Source organism: Bos grunniens, chromosome 3, assembly GCF_055505025.1.
Source record: "Bos grunniens cultivar Pamir isolate PY7600 chromosome 3, Bosgru_T2T1.0, whole genome shotgun sequence".
NCBI lineage: Eukaryota > Metazoa > Chordata > Mammalia > Artiodactyla > Bovidae > Bos > Bos grunniens.
The window spans coordinates 51,286,770-51,309,356 of record NC_141167.1 but is presented as its reverse complement, the minus strand read 5'-3'; the positions used below and the strand labels follow the sequence as shown (position 1 = coordinate 51,309,356).

Below are 22,587 nucleotides of genomic sequence, written 5' to 3'. Positions count from 1 at the left end.
CCCATCAGGATAGGGGCTGGGTGAGATGGACAGGCAAACCAGAGGCATACAGGGACGCATTTCTACCCCCTGTACAACTCTAAATCCCAGCCTCTGCCTTTGCAAGTACAGCTCTCAAGCAGTGAGATCCTCCTCCTCTCCCTTACAGGGCTGGGAAGATGGATACAGAGGAGAGCGTGTGCCATGGGGACAAAAGGAAAAAGGCTTACTTTGCCTTTATATGGGCTCTCTGTCTTCATTTCTGAAGTTCTGTGAAGTTTAATAAATATATATAGCATAAATTAGTAAAATATATTAAAATATTTGAAGCCTGTTAAAAAAATATATCTGTAAAATACTGATGATGTAACTAAAGACCAAAATTATTTCTAGCATTTCCTTGTGTTTCTACTATTTGCATGATGTATACTTAATGCCTGGTTTCTACTATTCTGAGTGATTATATTCATAGTTCTACCCTTTTTATTGTCTTTCAGGATATTTTCAAGATGCCTTCCAGAAGACTTGGAGTGGAGGAGAAGGATTCACCTGAATATCTCACCAGGACTTTTTTTTTTTTTAATCCCTGTGCTTGTCTGAGCGATTCCCAATCTGCCAGCTGGTCTGTAGCACCTCATGCACCTTGAGAAGAGGTGCTCAGCTCCTTCCTAGAGTGCTGGTTTCTGATGGAGGACTGGAAGGCTCTTACCTAATTCTACACCGTTAACATGTCTATATTCAAATCAAACTTATCATTTTCAAAAGCTTGACTCTTACCAAAGATTACCCGAAAGGCCCAGTCCTGATATCTGGGGTTTCTTTAAATTCCTATTTATTTAAAATCACATATTAGTCCCAGCTTCATACATGAGCATTTGATTTAAAATCTTTGGCTTTGTCTGTGAAAATGAGCTCTAAATGTTCTTCCAGGTACCTTCAGTGCTAAAGATTGTTCCAGACCTGTAAGTCCTTCCAGAAAAGGGTTCCATGGCATGTTTATTTACTTATAAATAGTCTATTATGCCATAGTAGAATAGTATATTTCTATTTATGCCAGATCAGTAATTTAATGTCTAAATCTTATTTCAAAATGCCCTTTCTTTTTGCATGTTTCTATAGTCTTGCTTTCTGAGGTGAACAGGTAAATGCTTGCAGCATTTTATCCTTGAGGGACTTATTTATAGGGCCACTCAAATTAAATTAATGTAGTAAATAATTTAGCCGAGTAAAATGAGTAACAATCATTATAGCAGGTAAACATTGCACATCAGCCTGTATGCCAACATTCTAGACTCTAGACTCTGGTTGGTGTCATTCAGTGGAAAAGAAACTTGGATTAAATTAGCATGCTGCTCACCTTCCCAGGTTCTGTTATTTCAAACCTGTGAAACTAACCCTGCAGTGCACTGCAAATCAACGGTCATGACTGCTTTCTAAATTACCCCTGCCCCCCATATCACTAGAAATCGTTGTGTAGCTGTGTCTCTTGGGGATTTCAATTTCCCTGTGACATCTCTGTTCATACACCGGTGTCCCGAAGGGCGCATATGTTTGGCTATCTTTTCATTACGTAAGGAGGTGAAAGAAGATGTCCTAAAGCAGTGATTCTCCAGTTACACTACACATTAGACTTTCATGGGGCACTTTCATGAATGAATCAATGCTTGATCCTACCCCAAGGATTCAGATCTAATTAGTTTTAGATAGGTGTAGGCATTAGTTTTTTGTTTTGTTGTTTTAATTTTTCAGTTGATTTTACTATGTAGAAAAAGTTGAGAATTGCTTCCCTAATCATTATACAGTCCACACTGGTTGCCCTATGTCCCTAAAAATCAGGCATATTATCTTTATTTTTTTTTATCTTTAGAGGTGTGTTTCATTTTAATAAAGGAGTCATTCAGTGATCAAAGGTATTAATATAATGGACCAGTGGTTCGCAAAACGCGGCCTTGATCAGGATATCAGCATTACCCAGAACTGTTCCAAATACAAATTCCTGCCTTCATCTCATACCTATTAAATTGGAAACTCTGTGGGTGGGGCAGAGCAATTGGTGTTTTAACAAGCCCTCTGGGTAATTCTGATGTACACTATAGTCTGAAAACTGCTGTCACGGACTATTGATTGTATTGAAGATTAGTCTCAGTTGGAAAATGGATTGCAGAGGTATTGTGAACTTTGTCTCTTTCTGTCTCTTCTACCCTCTGTGTCTCTTCTCTCTTTTCACTTGAGGAAATGATGGTCACTATAAAAGTGATGACCTCAACTTTAAACTCATTTTTATTATGACTGTAATGATATATATGTGAAATCCTTCAGCCCCACCCCCTTTTAAGGATGAACATCACTCATGGCACATCATAGATCTCCACTGTCTTACATTATAAAATAGGTTTCCTCTCCATTATATCCAATTTCATTTATTGCTAAGCTGCGTTTGTGTGGAGTTCTACAGTATTTTTTCTCTGATCTCAACCTCATTGCTACAGAGCACTTTGAATACATAGCACCTTATGGGAGAGATTATGAACTTGTTAATTCAATTGAAGAATTCATTTTGTACAATGTGCTAAATGGAAATTGCATTGGATTATTTTATATTTAACACATTCCATCAAAACACTTTCTGTAAAATTATCCTACAATCTGCATGTGGGTTTAACTGTGAAATTCAGTGTTGTGATAGTTCAATGAAGTGAATTCTTTCTCTGAAAATACTATGTTGATAAAATTATTTATGTGTTCAACTGAACTGATTTTTTCCCTAGTTTCATTATTAAAAGCATAAATAAACAGTTTCATTATTAAAAGCATAAATAAACCATATGTATATATATGACATAAATGATCCTTTATAAGTAAGACTAGACTTCTAAAATCTTTTGTCATTTCCTTAAAATTTAAACTCCACAAAGTAGAGCAGAGAGAATTATTTTCATTGGTCTGTATTTTTGAGTATATGTATTTACATTCACTCTACATTCACATATGTCTTTCACATACATGTAATAATGTCAGAGAGGAAAATTGTTATCACTATTTCATAGATAAGCAAAAAGAAGTTCAATTAAGTGGCTTGTCTAAAATCATAATCAGTCTCAAGTCTTCTCAGTCCAAACTCTGACTTTTTAAAAAATCACATACACTTCCTTCTAGGAAGAAGAATATTGCTGCTGCTGCTGCTAAGTCGCTTCAGTCATGTCTGACTCTGTGTGACCCCAAAGACAGCAGCCCACGAGGCTCCCCCGTCCCTGGGATTCTCCAGGCAAGAACACTGGAGTGGGTTGCCATTTCCTTCTCCAATGCATGGAAGTGAAAAGTGAAAGTGAAGTCGCTCAGTCGTGTCCGACTCCTAGCGACCCCATGGACTGCAGCCTACCAGGCTCCTCCGTCCATGGGATTTTCCAGGCAAGAGTACTGGAGTGGGGTGCCATTGCCTTCTCCGAAGAGGAATATTAAATAGATACTAATGGCAGAAAGTGAAGAGGAACTAAAAAGCCTCTTGATGAAAGTGAAAGTGGAGAGTGAAAAAGTTGGCTTAAAGCTCAACATTCAGAAAACGAAGATCATGGCATCTGGTCCCATCACTTCATGGGAAATAGATGGGGAAACAGTGGAAACAGTGTCAGACTTTATTTTTTTGGGCTCCAAAATCACTGCAGATGGTGACTGCAGCCATGGAATTTAAAGATGCTTACTCCTTGGAAGGAAAGTTATGTCCAACCTAGATAGCATATTCAAAAGCAGAGACATTACTTTGCCAACAAAGGTCTGTCTAGTCAAGGCTATGGTTTTTCCTGTGGTCATGTATGGATGTGAGAGTTGGACTGTGAAGAAGGCTGAGCGCCAAAGAATTGATGCTTTTGAACTGTGGTGTTGGAGAAGACTCTTTAGAGTCCCTTGGACTGCAAGGAGATCCAACCAGTCCATTCTGAAGGAGATCAGCCCTGGGATTTCTTTGGAAGGGATGATGCTAAAGCTGAAACTCCAGTACTTTGGCCACCTCATGCGAAGAGTTGACTCATTGGAAAAGACTGTGATTCTGGGAGGGATTGGGGGCAGGAGGAGAAGGGGACGACAGAGGATGAGATGGCTGGATGGCATCACTGACTCAATGGACGTGAGTCTGAGTGAATTCCAGGAGTTGGTGATGGACAGGGAGGCCTGGCGTGCTGTGATTCATGGGTTCGCAAAGAGGCAGACACGACTGAGCGACTGAACTGAACTGAAGGTATTATATGTGAATTTTTACATATTTTTGTTTACTTTGTAGATATAAAAATCAAACCTCATTAATATATAATGTATCAATAAGAAAAGGGTTATTTACTGTTCCAGTCAGTATCAGCCAAAGAATATGATAGATTATTTAAATAATTCAAAAGAAAAATAGACAACCAAAGTAAAGATAGGAAGAATTAGGTTTTGAATTTCTTTCTTAACAATTTTATTTTTAAAAATATTTATTTATTTGGCTGCACCAGGTTTTACTTCCAGCATTTAGGATCCCAAGTTTTGGCATTTGAACTCCTAGTTGTGTTATGTGGGATTTAGTTCTCTGACCAGAGATGGAACCTGGGCCTCCTGCATTGGGAGTTTGAAGTCTTAGTCACTGGACAACAAAAGTAGGGCCTGAATTACTTGAGTGAAGCTTTTTCTATGACTTTGTGAACTCTTGTGTTTTAAATTTAAATTATAGTTGAGTTCTTTAAAACTTCTAAGATCAATAATTTAGATTGCAATGGAAAATCATTATTTGAGAAAAGAAGACTTTAAAAAAGATTCATCTAGCATGTGAAATATTCCAACAGCTTCAAGGACTGTGGCCCTTGAGAGGACACTTCTGACCTTAATAACATTTTCTTTACTCTCTTAAACCACCTGATTGTGTCATTTGAAAGATGTTCCCATTTACGTGGCCAGAAACAAGAGGTACAAAAGAACAGGGAATAAATACAACTGGAATTCTTTAGAAGCTGCTCTCAAACTCACCCTTTTCCCCCTTTTATTATGTTTTATCCTTCCCTCTAATATCATGCCTTGCGACGGGAAAGCTATGCTTTTCAAAATAACAGAAAACATAAGCTCTACAATAAAATGCTAGATGTTTGAGAATGCATACTCCCTTTGAAATTCCAATCAGAAGTCTCAGACTATTTAATAATCTGTTCAACCGTGTCATATTTTGGAGTGATGCAAGCCCCCATTTTTATTAGAGAAAATGAGGTACATAGAAATACCTGGAACAGATAAGCTGATACCAAAGAATATAGAAGAACTAACTCTCTGCCTCATTTGTCAAACATTTCCTGGTCTTATTAACATCTGCTTATAATCAAAAGGTATAGGAAGGACAAAATTATAGGAGAAATCTCACATTGTTCAGGAGCTTTGTACTAATGTGACACAGAGACCCTCAAGCTAGTGTGGTGTTCCTCTGAGGGGAGATGAAGGTTTTCAAAGGATGCATGAAGGCTACTTTGCGGATGTCAACCTCCATATACACTTTTGTCATAAAATGGACCTGCCTGAGATCTAGCCTGAGTCAAGGTCTTCCCTTTTGCCAATCTCCCACTCTCATTCATAATAGAGGCCAGCTGTTCATCCATTTACCAGTTTTACTGTGTTGCCTCTGGGATGACACAAAATGACAAAGAAATGATTTGAAATATGGTGCAGGTATTGAGAAAGGGAATGACCTTAATGGGTGGTTAATAAATCCTTCTGCAATTCAAGTGGTTTTCAGTTGTTTTCAAGAAAACTAAATGAGAACCTAATTGACTTGTCAGCTGATAAGCCTCTTAAATCATCTTCGGTATTTTATCAGTCCTTCATTTTTGGTAAATCACTCAGGAGTTCAAAGTAGAGCATTGCTGCACAATACAAGCAAACTACCTCCATTCCCATTTGTTTATATATGTGACATGCACAGCTACTGTACTTGTGTTAGTGTTAGTCACTCAGTCGTGTCCAACTCTTTGCAATCCCATGAACTATAGCCTGCCAGGCTCCTCTGTCCATGGAATTCTCCAGGCAAGAATACTGGAATTGGTAGCAATCCCTTCCCAACCCAGGGATCAAACCTGGCTCTCTCACATTGCAGGCAGATTCTTTGTCATCTGAACCACCAGGGAAGACCCACTGTATATCTTTAAAAAAAAAAAAAAAACAGAATATGTAACAAATGATGAACACTATCATTGTAGCAGAAAATAATATTTGTTCACAGATACACAAACTAATTAAACGTAGAAATCACTACCTTAAACACACATTTCTGCATTTACTTTTCATGTATAAAGTTTATCAAAATTTATGTGTGTTATTTTGATCAGATGTACATTACTAATTATTGCAATGGTCAGTTCAGTTCAGTCACTCAATTGTGTCCGACTCTCTGTGACCCCATGGTCTGCAGCACACCAGGCCTCACTGTCCATCACCAACTCCCAGAGTTTCCCAAACTCATGTCCATTGAGTCCAATGAGCAATGCCAACCAACCATCTCATCCTCTGTCATCTCCTTCTCCTCCCGCCTTCAATCTTTCCCAGCATCAGAGTCTTTTCCAATGAGTCATCTCTTTGCATCAGGTGGCCAAAGTATTAGAGTTTCAGCTTCAACATCAGTCCTTCCGATGAACACCCAGGACTGATCTCCTTTAGGATGGACTGGTTGGATCTCCTTGCAGTCCAAGGGACTCTCAAGAGTCTTCTCCAACACCACAGTTCAAAAGCATCAATTCTTTGGCACTCAGCTTTCTTTATAGTCCAATTCTCACATCCATACATGACCACTGGAAAAACCATAGCCTTGACTAGATGGACCTTTGTAGTTAAGGTAATGTCTCTGCTTTTTAATATGGTGTCTAGGTTGGTCATAACTTTCCTTCCAGGAGTAAGTGTCTTTTAATTTCATGGCTGAAATCACCATATGCAGTGATTTTGGAGCCCCCCAAAATAAAGTCTGACACTGTTTCCACTGTTTACCCATTTATTTGCCATAAAGTGATGGGACCAGATGCCATGATCTTAGTTTTCTGAAAGTTGAGCTTTAAGCCAATGTTTTCACTCTCCTCTTTCACTTTCATCAAGAGGCTCTTTAGTTCTTCTTCACTTTCTGCCATAAGGGTGGTGTCATCTGCATATCTGAGGTCATTGATATTTCTCCCGGCAATCTTGATTCCAGCTTGTGCTTCCTCCGGCCCCACGTTTCTCATAATGTACTCTGCATATAAGTTAAATAAACAGGGTGACAATATACAGCCTTGACATACTCCTTTTCCTATTTGGAACCAGTCTGTTGTTCCATGTCCAGTTCTAACTGTTGCTTCCTGACTTGCATACAGGTTTCTCAAGAGGCAGGTGAGGTGGTCTAGGTTTCCTATCTCTTTCAGAATTTTCCACAGTTGATTGTGATTCACACAGTCAAAGGTTTTGGCATAGTCAATAAAGCAGAGATAGATGTTTTTCTGGAACTTGCTTGCTTTGTCTATGATCAAATGGATGTTGGCAATTTGATGTCTGGTTCCTCTGCTTTTTCTAAATCCAGCTTGAACATCTGGAAGTTCGTGGTTCATGTATTGCTGAAGCCTGGCTTGGAGAATTTTGAGCATTACTTTACTAGTGTGTGAGATGAGTACAATCCTGTGGTAATTTGAGCATTCTTTGGCATTACTTTTCTTTTGGATTGGAATGAAAACATACCTTTTCCAGTCCTGTGGCCATTGCTGAGTTTTCCAAATTTGCTGGCATATTGAGTGTGGCACTCTCACAATAGCATCTTTTAGGATTTGAAATAGCTCAACTGGAATTCCATCATCTCCACTAGCTTTGTTCATAGTGATGCTTCCTAAGGCCCACTTGACTTCACATTCCAGGATGTCAGGCTTTAGGTGAATGATCACACCATCATGATTATCTGGGTTATGAAAATCTTTTTTGTACAGTTCTTCTGTGTATTCTTGCCACCTCTTCTTAATATCTTCTGCTTCTGTTAGGTCATACCATTTCTGTCCTTAATTGTGCCCATCTTTGCATGAAATGTTCCTTTGGTATCTTTAATTTTCTTGAAGACATCTCTAGTCTTTCCCATTCTGTTGTTATCCTCTATTTCTTTGCATTGATCACTGAAGAGGGCTTTCTTATCTCTTCTTGCTATTCTTTGGAACTCTGCATTCAAATGTGTATATCCTTCCTTTTTTCCTTTGCTTTTCACTTCTTTTCACAGCTATTTGTAAGGCCTCCCCAGACAGCCATTTTGCTTTTTTGCATTTCTTTTTCTTGAGGGTGGTCTTGATCCCTGTCTCCTGTATAATGTCACGAACCTCCATCCATAGTTCATCAGGCACTCTGTCTATCAGATCTAGTTCCTTAAATCTATTTCTCACTTCCACTGTTTAATCATAAGGGATATGATTTTGGTCATACTTGAATGGTCTAGTGGTTTTCCCTACTTTCTTCAACTGAAGTCTGAATTTGGCAATAAGGAGTTCATGATCTGAGCTACAGTCAGTTCCTGGTCTTGTTTTTGCTGACTGTATAGAGTTCTCCATCTATGGCTGCAAAGAATATAAACAATCTGGTTTCAGTGTTGATCATCTGGTGATGTCCATGTGTAGAGTCTTCTCTTGTGTTGTTGGAAGAGGGTGTTTGCTATGACCAGTGTTCTCTTGGCACAGAATAACGCCTTTGCCCTGCTTCATTCTTTATTCCAAGGCCAAATTTGCCTGTTACTCTGGGTGTTTCTTGACTTCCTACTTTTGCATTCCAGTCCCTTATAATGAAAAGGACATCTTTTTTGGGTGTTAGTTCTAGAAGGTCTTGTAGGTCTTCATAGAACTGTTTAACTTCAGCCTCTTCAACATTACTGGTCGGGGCATAGACTTGGATTACTGTGATATTGAATGGTTTGCCTTGGAAATGAACAGAGATCATTCTGTCGTTTTTGAGACTGCATCCAAGTACTGAATTCAGACTCTTTTGTTGACTATGATGGCTACTCCATTTCTTCTAAGGGATTCTTGCCCATAGCAGTAAATATAATAGTCATCTGAGTTAAATTCACCCATTCCAGTCCATTTTAGTTTGCTGATTCCTAAAATGTCAATGTTCACTCTTGCCCTCTCCTGTTTGACCACTTCCAATCTGCCTTGATTTATGGATCTAACATTCCAGGTTCCTATGCAATATTGCTCTTTACAGCATTGGACTTTACTTCCATCACCAGTCACATCCACAAGTGGGTGTTGTTTTTGCTTTGGCTCCGTCTCTTCATTCTTTCTGGAGTTATTTCTCCACTGATCTCCAGAAGCATATTGGGCACCTACTGACCTGGGGAGTTCATCTTTCAGTGTCCTATCATTTTGCCTTTTCATACTGTTCATGGTGTTCTCAAACTAAGAATACTGAAGTAGTTTGCCATTCCCTTCTCCAGTGGACCACAATTTGTCAGAACTCTCCACCATGACCTGTCCATCTTGGGTGGCCCTAGACAGCATGGCTCATAGTTTCACTGAGTTAGACAATGCTGTGGTTCATGTGATTAGAATGGTCAGTTTTCTGTGATTGTGGTTTTCAGTCTTCTGCCCTCTAATGGAGAAGGATAAGAGGCTTATAGAAGCTTCCTGATGGGAGAGATTGACTGAGGGGGAAACTGGATCTTGTTTTGATGGGCAGGGACATGCTCAGTAAATCTTTAATCCAATTTTCTGTTGATGGGTGGAGCTGTGTTCCCTCCCTGCTGTTTACCTGGGGCCAAACTATTATGGAGGTAATGAAGATAATGGTAACTGCCTTCATAAGATCCCATGCATGTACTGCTACACTCAGTGCCCCCAACTCTGCAGCAGGCCACCACCAATCCATGCCTCTATTTGAGATTTCTGGACATTCACAGGCAAGCCTGGGTCAGTCTCTTGTGGGGTCACTGCTCCTTTCTCCTGTGTCCTGGTGCACAAGGTTCTGTTTGTACCCTCCAAGAGTCTATTTCCCAGTCCTGTGTAAGTTCTGGCAGCTCTATGGTGGAATTAATGGCGACCTCCAAGAGGGCTTATGCCATACCCAAGTCTGCTGCACCCAGAGCCCCTGTCCCTGTGGCAGTCCACTGCTGACCCATACCTCCACAGGAGATGCTCAAACACAGTTCTGTCTCAGGCTCTGTGGGGTCCCTGGGTCCTGGTGTACACAAGGTTTGTTTGAACCCTCTTAGCATCTCTGGCAGGAATGGGGTTTGATCCTAACACGAAATTGCCCTTCCTACTGTCTTGCTGGGGTTTCTCCTTTGCCCTTGGATGTGGGGTATCTCCTTACATCTGCCCCACCGCCTACCATCTTACTGGGTTTCTCTGACCTTGAATGTGGGGTATCTCTTCACAGGTGGTCCAGAAAGCACAGCCACTGCTCCTGACCTTGGACGTGGGGTATCTCCTCTTGGCTGCTTGCTGCTCCAGCACCACAATTGCAGTGGTAGCTCAGTTCAAAAGAAATTCCCCATATAGAACATTGCTGCTGCTGCTGCTGCTAAGTTGCTCCAGTTGTGTCCGACTCTGCGCTACCCCATAGACGGCAGCCCACCAGGCTCCCCCGTCCCTGGGATTCTCCAGGCAAGAACACTGGAGTGGGTTGCCATTTCCTTCTCCAATGCATGAAAGTGAAAAGTGAAAGTGAAGTCGCTCAGTCATGCCCGACTCTTAGCGACCCCATGGACTGCAGCCCACCAGGCTCCTCCATCCATGGGATTTTCCAGGCAAGAATACTGGAGTGGGGTGCCATTGCCTTCTCCAATATAGAACATTATGGTCATAGAAATATTTAAATAAATTTTTATATAATAATTTAGTTGCAGAGGAATATGACAGGATGATCAATAAAAGACTTTCAAACATAAAAAATATACAACAGTAGGCTAAAATTCTGTGGGCAAAGTGGAATGGAAATGTAAGCATATTAAGGAAAAAATTCTGTGAGATTTCCTAATGCTAAAGAAAAGCTTACTCACGTACTTTTAAAAATGGTCAAGTTCCCCAGGAAATGCTAAAAAATAGAGGTTTTTGTGCAGAAGGCTTTGCCGGGGTCCAGCCCCGGCTGATCCAGGGTATTCGAAGGGGAGACGGCTTCGGCGACTATTTAAATATTCATCAAAGATATAAAGAGTAATAGAATGAGGATAGCTCAGTAGGAAAATTCAGTGGAGAAAAGAGGCTGAGTAGCTTGGTTTACGCGGGAGACCAATAAAACTTCAAGACAAGAAGTTTGCACCACTTACGTAGGCCGCAGGCGTCCGTCCGTTCTCTCAAAGGAGAGGAGACACTGAGGCCTCCCTGGTCGGATCTTATAAGCCCAGGCATAATTAGTAAGCATGGCGGGTTCCGCGCTCCAGATGGAGACTCAGCCAGAGTGAGAGAGAGAGACATGGGGAGACCAGTCTTTTGCGGAACTGATCCCAATTCTTTATTTTCCAGAGTCTGTTTTTATACACTGAGATGTTATACAAAAGTCACGTGGGGACAGCAGTCCTGATTTTTATTAAAGTCAGGTGCTTCACACAAATGTATACAGAGGTCTTAGGGGTGTTACATCATCTTCTGGCCAGGGGCGCCTGCTGACAATTTACGACCCTTTCCTTGTGACAGTGGTCAGTCAACCAGAACACTTTTTTCTCCAAGGGTGATTATTCTTAAAACAGACGCCACCCAAATAAAGTTACATTCCTATAGGGTGAGGGTGTAGTGGGTTTAAGGAAAGAATTTACTTAGCCTAAGGTCTAACATGATTAATATCAAAGGTTAATACTTATTTCTTCTATATATTCATTAATGTGTGTAAGGGCAGGGGATGTGGAGTCTTAGCAACAAAAAATTGGCTCAACAAATGAAAAACCCTTCACCAATACATTTTCTAATCAGCCCACTATACTTATACTAATAATTTTCTAACTTCTCTAAAGAACCTGTTTTTAGAAGGTTTAAAGCATCTCATGCCTCTCACAGTTGGGAGGCTGTGAGCAATCACATGTGGCTGGACAAGCCTGTCAGGCAGGCTAGAGAACCTTCAGAGGAGTTTGTAGGTTGAAACACTCCTGTCACGCCCAGGAATTATTATTAACTGGAGCTCTAAGTTAACTCCTTCTCCAAAAGAGGTGGTGGGAGACAGCCCCCCGTAAAGTCAGAGGTGTAGGGGAGAGCACAAAGTGGTAAAGTAGGCAGGCTCTGGTTATGGGGGTAGATGCTCAAGAATTTCCAGGGGGACTCCTGAGGCTCGATCCCACCTTTGCGTATGTCAAGCCTCCTTCCTCATGACCTTTGTCATGGGCGGAGTGCCTCACGCCGGCCCCCAACAAGTCTTATTGGGTTGTACTTTGGGATGGGCTTAAGCTTTGGGAGGAGGGTGTAGGAGAGGGAAGCAGGAATGGGTTGAAAGCAAAGGGGGGTTGTGGTACAGTTGCCCTAGGGGCTATATCCATCCCATGGGTGCTCTGGAGCTCCGATGGAAGAGTGAAGGCAACAGGGCCACGTCTCTGAGTCCCCACAATGAACCAGTCACTGGATGTGGCTGCCTTCCCAGGAGGGACCACAACCTTTGAATAGGTATCTGCCTTTCATCAAAACCACTTCTGGTGGAAGACTCAGATGTGTGCCAGTAGCAGACCCGCTCCAGGCAGAATAAATGTGTCGGCTGTAAAGTGTATACCAGGGTGGCACGCCATAGCATCCATTACATGGATAAAGGTGCTATCAGATTGGGATGGCATTTCAATTTTTAAAATACATTTAGAAAAGAGATGTAACCATTTCATCTTAAAACAGTCCATTTTATAACATGCTAGAAATTACGTCTGTATCTATTATTCAGATTTATGAAAATGCCTTGTTGTCAGTGTAAAAAATGTGTAAGAGAGGACTGACAGTTTTTCAAAGCTCCCTTAGTGGTTAGTGAGCAAAAATATTTAAAGAGCACTGGTGTAAAGGACAAGGTGTGGCAGCCATCACAAGTGATTGCAAAAATCTCTATTAATGTGTAAAATGTGTTTTGGTTACATGCTACAACAGTGATGATGTCTGATAGAAAAATAAATGAGTGGGTCATGCAGCCTGGGGATGTCTCAAGGAAGGAGTCAGAGTCCTAGGACAATGCCTACCTGTTCCTAAGGAAGAAAGTGTGCCTCTTGAGTGTGTCCGAGTACACAATCATGAAAACAAGTGTGCTCCCATAGCAATTCAGTGCTAAAGAGCAGTTTCAGCACAATTTTTCCAAACAGATAGTATCTATTTCAGGTTCTGCAGATTCTAAGTATTTCAAAACTACTCAACAAATGAGTGTGGGTACTCAACATATGGGTGTGGCTATGTTTTACTAAAGCTTTATTTACAAAGAAAGGTGGCCTGCCAAATTTTGCCTGAGGACTGTGTCTTGAAAAGCAGTCAATATCTATAACTATGTAGACTAATCCTCACGGAAACTCCCTAAACCCTCACTGCCCCATATACTACAGATATTTTAGTTTTCAAAAATATGGCTTAGGCAAAACACTCTCGGACATAAATCACAGCAGGATCCTCTATGACCCACCTCCCAGAATATTGGAAATAAAAGCAAAAATAAACAAATGGGACCTAGTTAAAATTAAAAGCTTCCGCACAACCAAGGAAACTATGAGCAAGGTGAAAAGACAGCCTTCAGAATGGGAGAAAATAATAGCAAATGAAGCAACTGACAAATAATTAATCTCAAAAATATATAAGCAACTCCTGCAGCTCAATTCCTGAAAAATAAACAACCCAATCAAAAAATGGGCCAAAGAACTAAACAGACATTTCTCCAAAGAAGACATACAGATGGCTAACAAACACAAGAAAAGACGCTCAACATCACTCATTATCAGAGAAATGTAAATCAAAACCACAATGAGGTACCATTTCACACCAGTCAGAATGGCTGCGATCCAAAAGTCTACAAGCAATAAATGCTGGAGACGGTGTGGAGAAAAGGGAACCCTCTTACACTTTTGGTGGCAATGCAAACTAGCACAGCCACTATGGAAAACAGTGTGGAGATTCCTTAAAAAACTGGAAATAGAACTGCTTTCTATGATCTAGCAATCCCACTGCTGGGCATACACACTGAGGAAACCAGAATTGAAAGAGTCATGTGTACCCCAATGTTCATTGCAGCACTGTTTATAATAATCAGGACATGGTAGCAACCTAGATGTCCATCAGCAGACGAATGGATAAGAAAGCTGTGGTACATATACACAATGGAGTATTATTCAGCCATTAAAAAGAATACATTTGAATCAGTTCTAATGAGGTGGATGAAACTGGAGCCGATTATACAGAGTGAAGTAAGCCAGAAAGAAAAACACCAATACAGTATAATAACGCACATATATGGAATTTAGAAAGATGGTAACGATAACCCTGTATGCGAGACAGTAAAAGAGACACAGGTGTATAGAACAGTCTTTTGGACTCTGTGGGAGAGGGCAAGGGTGGGATGATTTGGGAGAATGGCATTGAAGCATGTATATTAGCATATGTGAAATGGATTGCCAGTCCAGGTTCAATGCATGATACAGGATGCTCAGGGCTGGTGCACTGGGATGACCCAGAGGGATGGTTTGGGGAGGGATGTGGGAGGGGGGTCCAAGATGGGGAACACGTGTACACTTGTGGCACATTCATGTCGATGTATGGCAAAACCATACAATATTGTAAAGTAATTAGCCTTCAATTAAAATAAATAAATTTATATTAAAAAATAAAAAAATAAGGCAAATGTTGCAAAACAAAAACAAAAAAATATGGCTTAATAGAAAAAGTTAGGAAACAACTAGCACAAATGACCTAATTTCCCTTTAACTCCTCTGTGGAGTAAGATGATTTATTACAATCGTCCTCTCTTTTTAAGACTATTATTAAAAAGCTTCATTTTAGCCAGGTTTTCAAGCCCTTCTTCCATACCATTATCATCTTCTCTGGTACATCTGTTAGAATGCAAATATGAGATGTTGTGAGGAAAGGGAAAGGAACTGTAGACTTGTGATAATTACATTTCCTGTAACATAGGCTGACTTGTTCTGCAATAGAATGTCAGCTCCATGAGTGAACAGGCGTGGTCTGCTAGGGTCCATGTTCAAATCCCTGTGCCAGAAGCAATGTCTGGATATGGTGCATATTCAAGAAATATCAGTAAAAGGATGACTAACGGACTAAAATGCAGAGGTAATACTGTTACGTGTTATCCTGAAATTTTTAAGTCGAAATTTAATTGACGTTGCTAGGATGCAGGGAGAAGGAAATGGCAACCCACTCCAGTGTTCTTGCCTGGAGAATCCCATGGACGAAGAAGCCTGGTAGGCTGCAGTCCATGGTGTCGCACAGAGTCGGACACGACTGAAGCGACTTAGCAGCAGCAGCAGGATGCAGGAGTATCTGAATTTGTGGAGTGAAGAAAAAAATGGTCATTATCTTCATAAAATATTAGAGGTAATAGGGGCCCCAAAGAGCAAAGGTTCCTCCAGCACCTCTGTAGATACCAGACTGAGGAAACAGAGACCCAGTGGGTCTGAGGATTAGGCTACACCCTGATGGTGGTGGTGGTTTAGTTGCTAAGTCATGTCCGACTCTTGCGACCCCATGGACTGTAGCCCAACAGGCTCCTCTGTCCATGAGATTTTCCAGGCAAGAGTACTGGAGTGGATTGCCATTTCCTTTTCTAGGGGGTCTTCCCAACCCAGGAATTGAACCCAGGTCTCCTGCATTGCAGGCAGATTCTTTACCGACTGAGCTATGAGGGAAGTCCATAGACTACACCCTGGTGAGGGTCAAAACAGGATTACAACTCCCATCTTTAGTCTAGAGCTTATTTCACTTCACAATGCTGTCCCTCGTTAGTCAGATTTTCTTGTTAGAGATGCAGAATCCCAATTTCTAATCAAATTCACTGTCTAAAACTTGATTTTTTTTTTTTTTTTTTGGTTTTGGTTTTTAGAGCAGCTAATTTTGCTCTTGCTTTGCAAACCCTGAAATACAAGTTTTCAAATGCAGCTTATTTGAAACATTTTGGCTGTCTGAATTACAGATGTCCCAAGGTCTGTCATTGCCTGTTTACAATCCCCGCTGAGAATACAAAGGTCTATGGTTAGAGACGGCAGAAATACCACGTACTAGTTAATTTATGCACACACATTCATGCTCGCAAACACACACATACACCTCTCATTGATTAAAGAAGAGAAAATCTTTGAAAATGAATGGAAACTCTCCCCATTGAACTAAGCATATTATTAGTGACTCCCTACTAAGCACAGAACTCTGCAGTAGAATTCAATAAATTATAAACCTATCTATGCATATATAAGTCAGCTTAACAAACTCAAGTCTGAATCACTGATTCTCAAATTTGGCTGCACATTAGAATTCCTCCAAGGAGAATTTTTAAACCTCTGGGGGTGAGACTCGGGGATGAGGACATAAAAAATCTCCTGAGGTGATTACTATTTGGACTCAAGGCTTGGCCCTACAGATCTCAATTTTGAGGAACTATTGACTTTAAAAGGTAAACTGTAAATGTGATTTCAGAAGCATAAACTAAATCAGTATAACACAGCTTAACACATTATACGTTTACTACTTTACTCATTTTCTTCTTTTACTCTTCAATTTTTTTACTCATTAAGCCTCACAATGCTAATAGTTCCTATTAGCCCCATTTTATTGATGAAATGGAGACACAAAAAGAGGAAGTAACATATTCAAGTCATAAAGCTGGGAAGTGTCACAAATGGGGTTTAACCCAGGAAAAAGATGGCCCCATCTGGAGCAGAAGTTCTCAAAGTTTATCTTTGAATTACAATTACCTGGAGGGCCTTTTAGTTAGAATTTCCTGGGTTCCACTCCTAGAGTTTTCAGTTCATTAGAGCTGCAAGGCACCTGAAAATCTGTATTTCTAACAAATCCCCACATGATGCTGAGGTTGCCAAACCAGGGACCAGTTTTTGTGCCCAGAGTTCAGATCGTATTTTAAAAAACCCACCAGGTGACACTGATGCACACTGAAGTATGAGAACCACCCTTCTCAAAGGTTCTCCACCTGGGCTGCATATTAGAACCCACTGGAGGGTTTTGAAAGCTCCTGATATTCAGGCTGCCCCCAGACCATTAGATTCTCTGGGGAGTAGGAATGGGTGCCAGTTTCTTAAAAGAGACTTCCCATGCAGCTGGGGTTGAGAACCATTGCTTTTGAGTCTACTCTCTGAGCCAGAACTCTGTATCCTAACCTCCACACCACAGAGAGAGGGCTTCTGACACACAGTACTACTATAATTGTGAGCATAATGCTGGAATCATTCTCTGTCACCCGAGAGGCTGTATTTGAGTCATACCCTATTAGTCTACAAGTCCTTCCCTTCACCGCTGAGGCCTCTTCTAGAGGGGATTGCTTCTCAGTAGCAATTAGCTTCTGTTGTTTTCAAATGTTAATCTCTATTTGCAAACTGCAAAATCTGTGAAGCTGAGTCTCCGGAGATTTGTGGCTGATTTTAATCTTATGGACAGAGGAGCCTGGTGGACTGCAGTCCATGGGGTCGCAATGAGTCAAGCACAACTGAGCGACTAACACTTACTTACTTAGCCTCTGGACAGTCATGGAGAGCTGAGTGCCAGTTCTCAGTAGAACCAGTGCTTCTGGCAATACCTAGCCCATGTGTCTCCTAAGGCTCAGTGTGAAAGGGTCGAGAACCCTGAGCCACCCCAGTCAAGGGATAACCTCTCAACTGAGTGCCTCTAACCAGTATGATAAAGAACTCCACATCTGTCCAGTCCAGACCTGGAAAACAGGTATCTCTGTTGATTCTAAGGGATTGGGGCAGGGCTACATCATAGATTATATTCACCCTGACTCTCAACAGTTATGTCCAGGGAAAATCAGAGTATAATGAACAAGAATGGTGTGAGGAGCACCAACAAAGAGAAAACAAAATTATATAAGGATAATCTGAGGGCTTCCCTGGTGGCTCAGACAGAAAAGAATCGGCCTGCAATGCAATGCAGGAGACTTGGGTTCGATCCCTGGGTGAGGAAGATCCTCAAGAAAGGGTAATGGCAACCCACTCCAGTGTTCCTGCCTGGAGAATTCTATAGACAGAGGAGCCTGCTGGGCTGCAGTCCATAGGATAACAAAGAATTGGACGTGAATGAGCGACTAACACTTTCAATTTCAATCTGAGGCAAAGAGATGGAAAGGGACAAAGGTAGTCTCCATTCTAACTTTTTGGTATATAATAGTGGTTTCCACTTATGGGTTATTACCCCATTTACCTTGCATTGTTCCCATTAAGTAAAATCTAGTGGTAGACATAAGATAGGGCAGGTAGAGCTGGCCATCTGTAGTCATGGGTGCTACATTTGTGGATTCACTCAAAGACAGATCAAAAATTTACATTTTTTTTAATTCTAGAAAGTTTCAAAAAGCAAAACATATATTTGTCATGCACTGGCGACTATTTACACTGCATTTACATTTTATTTACAATTATTTACATAGCATTTACATTGTGTTAGGTAGTATAAAGCAATCTAGAGATGATTTGGGCTTCTCTGGTGGCTCAGATGGTAAAGAATACGCCTGCACTGTGGGAGACCTTGGTTGGGATGATCTGTGGGACAGGAAGATCTCCCTGGAGGAGAGCATGGCAACCTACTCTAGTATTCTTGCCTAGAGAATCCCCACAGACACAGGAGACTGGCAGGCTACAACCCATGGAGTCGCAAAGAGCTGGACATGACTAGCATATGGGAGAATGTACATAGATTATATGCAAACACTATAACATTTTATATAAGGGACTTGAGCATCCTTGGATTTTGGTGTCCAAAGGAGGGTCCTGGAAACCCAGATACTAAGATATGACTGTATTTTATAAATTGATAACACTTATTTATAACATTATATAAGTTTTATAAACAAAAAGAGCGTAGTGTTGCTCATCATCCAATACACAAAGGGTTAAGTCACAACCCATTGCAGTCACCCACTGACAGAACACCCTAAGGGGAATTCATAGTTAAGATGCATATCTAAGGAAGAACTTCAGTGACCCCAGATTCTTTCAGCTTCTCATACATAAAAAAAGCACTAAAATAATTAAATTGAGATGAACTGTTCTCTGTAATTAACAGTAACCTCTTACCAAAATGTATGCTTGATTATGGGCTTCCCCAGTGCTTCATCAGTTAAGAATCCATCTGCACTGCAGGAGACTGAGGTTCGATCCCTGGGTGGGGAAGACCCCCTGGAGGAGGGCATGGCAACCCACTCTAGTATTCTTGCCTGGAGAATCCCATGGACAGAAGAACCTGGCAGGCTACAGTCCATCGGGTGTCCACTGATGCGACTGAGCACACACACACACACACACACGCGTGCTTGATTATACATATTTCCCAGTTCCAAAATTCATATATATACTGACTTCAGCCGTATCTCTTCAGAGTGGTCCTCTCAGAGCTACTGAAAGATTGTTTCCTGGGCTATAGTCCTCAGTAAGTACCCTGGATAAGACTTAACTCATAATTTTTACACTGTGCGTTTTTCTTTAAGGTGATAATGTTATATTTTTACTTTTTGTATATACCCTATAATACACTCACCTCTAAAACTTATCCATCCAAAAGGATAAAGTTGAGTCCCTTTATTCATTCCCTTCCCCTTCCCACCCCTTCCCCTCTGATAATCACTACTCTGTATCTATGTTTGTTTTTGTTTGGTTTGTTCATTTTTTGTGTGTTTATTAGTTTTTATGCAGCCACTGTTGAAAACAGTATAGAATCTTCAAAAAATTAAGAAGAGAACTACCATATGACCCAGCTATTCCACTTCTAGGTCCTTATCCAAAGAACATGAAAACACTAATTGAAAATGATATCTGTACTCTTATGTTCATCACTGTATTTACAACAGCCAAGATGTGGAAACAACCTAAGTATCCATCAACATGAATAGATAAATAAGATGTGATGTATATATATATATGTGTGTGTATACACACACACACACATATATATATACACACACAGTGAAATACTATCCAGCCATAAAAAGATGAAATCTTGCCATTTGCAGCAACATGGATGGATGGATGGACCTCAAGGAATGACTGCAGTTTAATTTTTATTTTACAGATGAGCACAAGAGTTTTGAGATTTTTCTACCTTTCGTTCCTTATTTTTTCTACCTTTTGTTCCTTAAGGTTATATTCTGTGTAATTTCTTCAGAGCTATCTGCCAGTTCTTTTCTGTTTATCTAATCTCCTTTTTAATGCATTCACTGTACTTGTCCATTCAACAATTTTATTTTTCATTTCTTAATGTTGTATTTAGTCTTTAATCCAAGTCTACCTGTGCATTTTTTTCCACAAAAACTTGTCATCTGTTTGTTTTATATTCCATGTAAAGTCCATCAGTAAGCCTTATTCATCTCTCTCTCCTTTTTTTTCTACATCTTTTTTTTTTTTTTTTTTTGCTGAGCCATGTGGCGTGCTGGATCTTAGTTTCCTGTACATTCCTACTGAGTCATGCAGTTGACACGCAGTACATTCCTACTGACTCTTTGCCACCCCGTGGACTGTAGCCCACCGGCGTCCTCTGTCCATGGAATTTTTCTGGGTTGCCATTTCCTCCTCCAAAGACTCTTTCCCACCCAGGGACTGAACCTGAGGCTCCTGCATCTTGTGTGTTGAAGGCAGTTTCTTTACCTCTGTGCCACCCGGGAAGCCTCTTAGTTCCCTGACTAGAGATCAAATCTGTGTCCCTTACAGTGGAAGCACAGAGTCTTCACCACTAGACTACCAGGGAAGCCCAATCATCTCTATAGTAAAGCATATTGAGAAACATTGAGCTATAACAATAGATACTGATTTTGAAATATTCAAAATGAATAGTTTAAGCTAACGCTAGCTAAAAAGTGATATGAAGTTGTGAAAACTAACTATTTGGTATAAGTCACTGATATGCACAAAAACTATTCTGATGTTTTTCTGTAATAGGCATAAAATAAGAATGAAATGCAATTGACTACAGGGCAGGGAAAAAAAGAAGTATAAAAACAACTTATACAGAAACTAAATTGAATTTCTAAACATGCCAAAAAACCTAAGGTATATATATTTATGTCACCTCTATCAACATTTAAAGAGGAGAAAGCATCTATGAAACTCCATGATAAAACCCTGGGATAATACTACAGTGGCAATAATCATCAATAGTATTAAGATAGCAAACTCTCTTATAACAGCAAAACAAATTTAAACATACATGAAAAGATAGATGCACAATGATATTGTCATTTATTATTCAGCATATCTCCCAATCCACCAGACGTTTCCTACCAACATTACACCTATTTCTTCATTATACCATGAGGCATGTGATTGTACTATCTACTTCAACACCCTCTCCTTTAACTACAAAACTGCAAATCTGTCTATTTATTTTTGATGGTCTTATGCTGCTTGCTAATTTTTTCACTCTTTGTGTCATTTTATTTTTAGGATTTTTTTAAGTACCAACCAGTCCATTCTGAAGGAGATCAGCCCTGGGATTTCTTTGGAAGGAATGATGCTAAAGCTGAAACTCCAGTACTTTGGCCACCTCATGCAAAGAGTTGACTCATTGGAAAAGACTCTCATGGTGGGAGGGATTGAGGGCAGGGGGAGAAGGGGATGACAGAGGGTGAGATGGCTGGATGGCATCACTGACTCGATGGATGTGAGTCTCAGTGAACTCCGGGAGTTGGTGATGGACAGGGAGGCCTGGCATGCTGTGATTCATGGGGTTGCAAAGAGTTGGACACGACTGAGTGACTGATCTGATCTGATACACATAGTTACTTTGTATTCTGAAATGGATTCTTCTAACATCTGATATCTTTAGTGTCTGCAACTATTAGTTTATTATTTCTGTTAATTTTTCTTCTTGGTGGTTTATTTCTCATTTATTTGTCAGTACTGAGTTAATTTTAGTTTGAGAATAATTCTTTCAGGATCCAATTTAATGTGCCAATTTTTAATAAATTTCCCCCTCATTGGTACATGAGGCTTAATCACCAATCTTAGTACTAATATCCCACTGCTCTCAGGGCATCCTTATTCTCCCATTTTGCTTACATGATCACTGAAGTTTTTTGCTCACCTTTTTCTAAAGCGTTTCCTTATTCCTTGCAAGTTCAGCATTACAGTAAAAATTTTAATTTTATTCAGGTTTCAGTTGTACTGTAGTGAGAAAGTCCTTTAAAGAAGCAAGTCCCTATATTACAAGAGGCAGACTTTTGATATAATCTTCAAATAATTATCTCATCTAATTGTGAAGTAAGAGAATATATTTTTTTCAAATATGCATAGTTAAAAATTCCCAAGAATAAGATTTGGGTTGACTGTGAAGATACTAGCAATTGAGACTAAATTTTTCTACAACTTTAGCTTCTTAAATGATAGCTTAACACAATTGTCTTAAAATGGTTGTGAAGAGATTTTTAAATCGCAATGCTGTTGTTATTGGCATTTAACATTGTAATGCTCTTTTTAGTGGCATTTAAAATTGTAATGCTCTTGTT

The 22,587-nt window shown here is 40.2% G+C and overlaps 1 protein-coding gene across 13 annotated transcripts in view; it reads left to right on the top strand.

Moving 5' to 3' along the window:
• The window catches only part of ERICH3 (glutamate rich 3), a 123,611-nt gene extending 120,880 nt beyond the window's left edge, over positions 1 to 2,731 (top strand). For all 13 annotated transcript variants that reach the window (XM_086390595.1, XM_086390594.1, XM_086390592.1 and 10 more), the window contains one exon: positions 477 to 2,731. The gene's annotated coding sequence lies outside the window, so the exon portion shown is untranslated. The remainder of the gene's footprint in view (positions 1 to 476) is intronic.
• Positions 2,732 to 22,587: the final 19,856 nt, after the last annotated feature.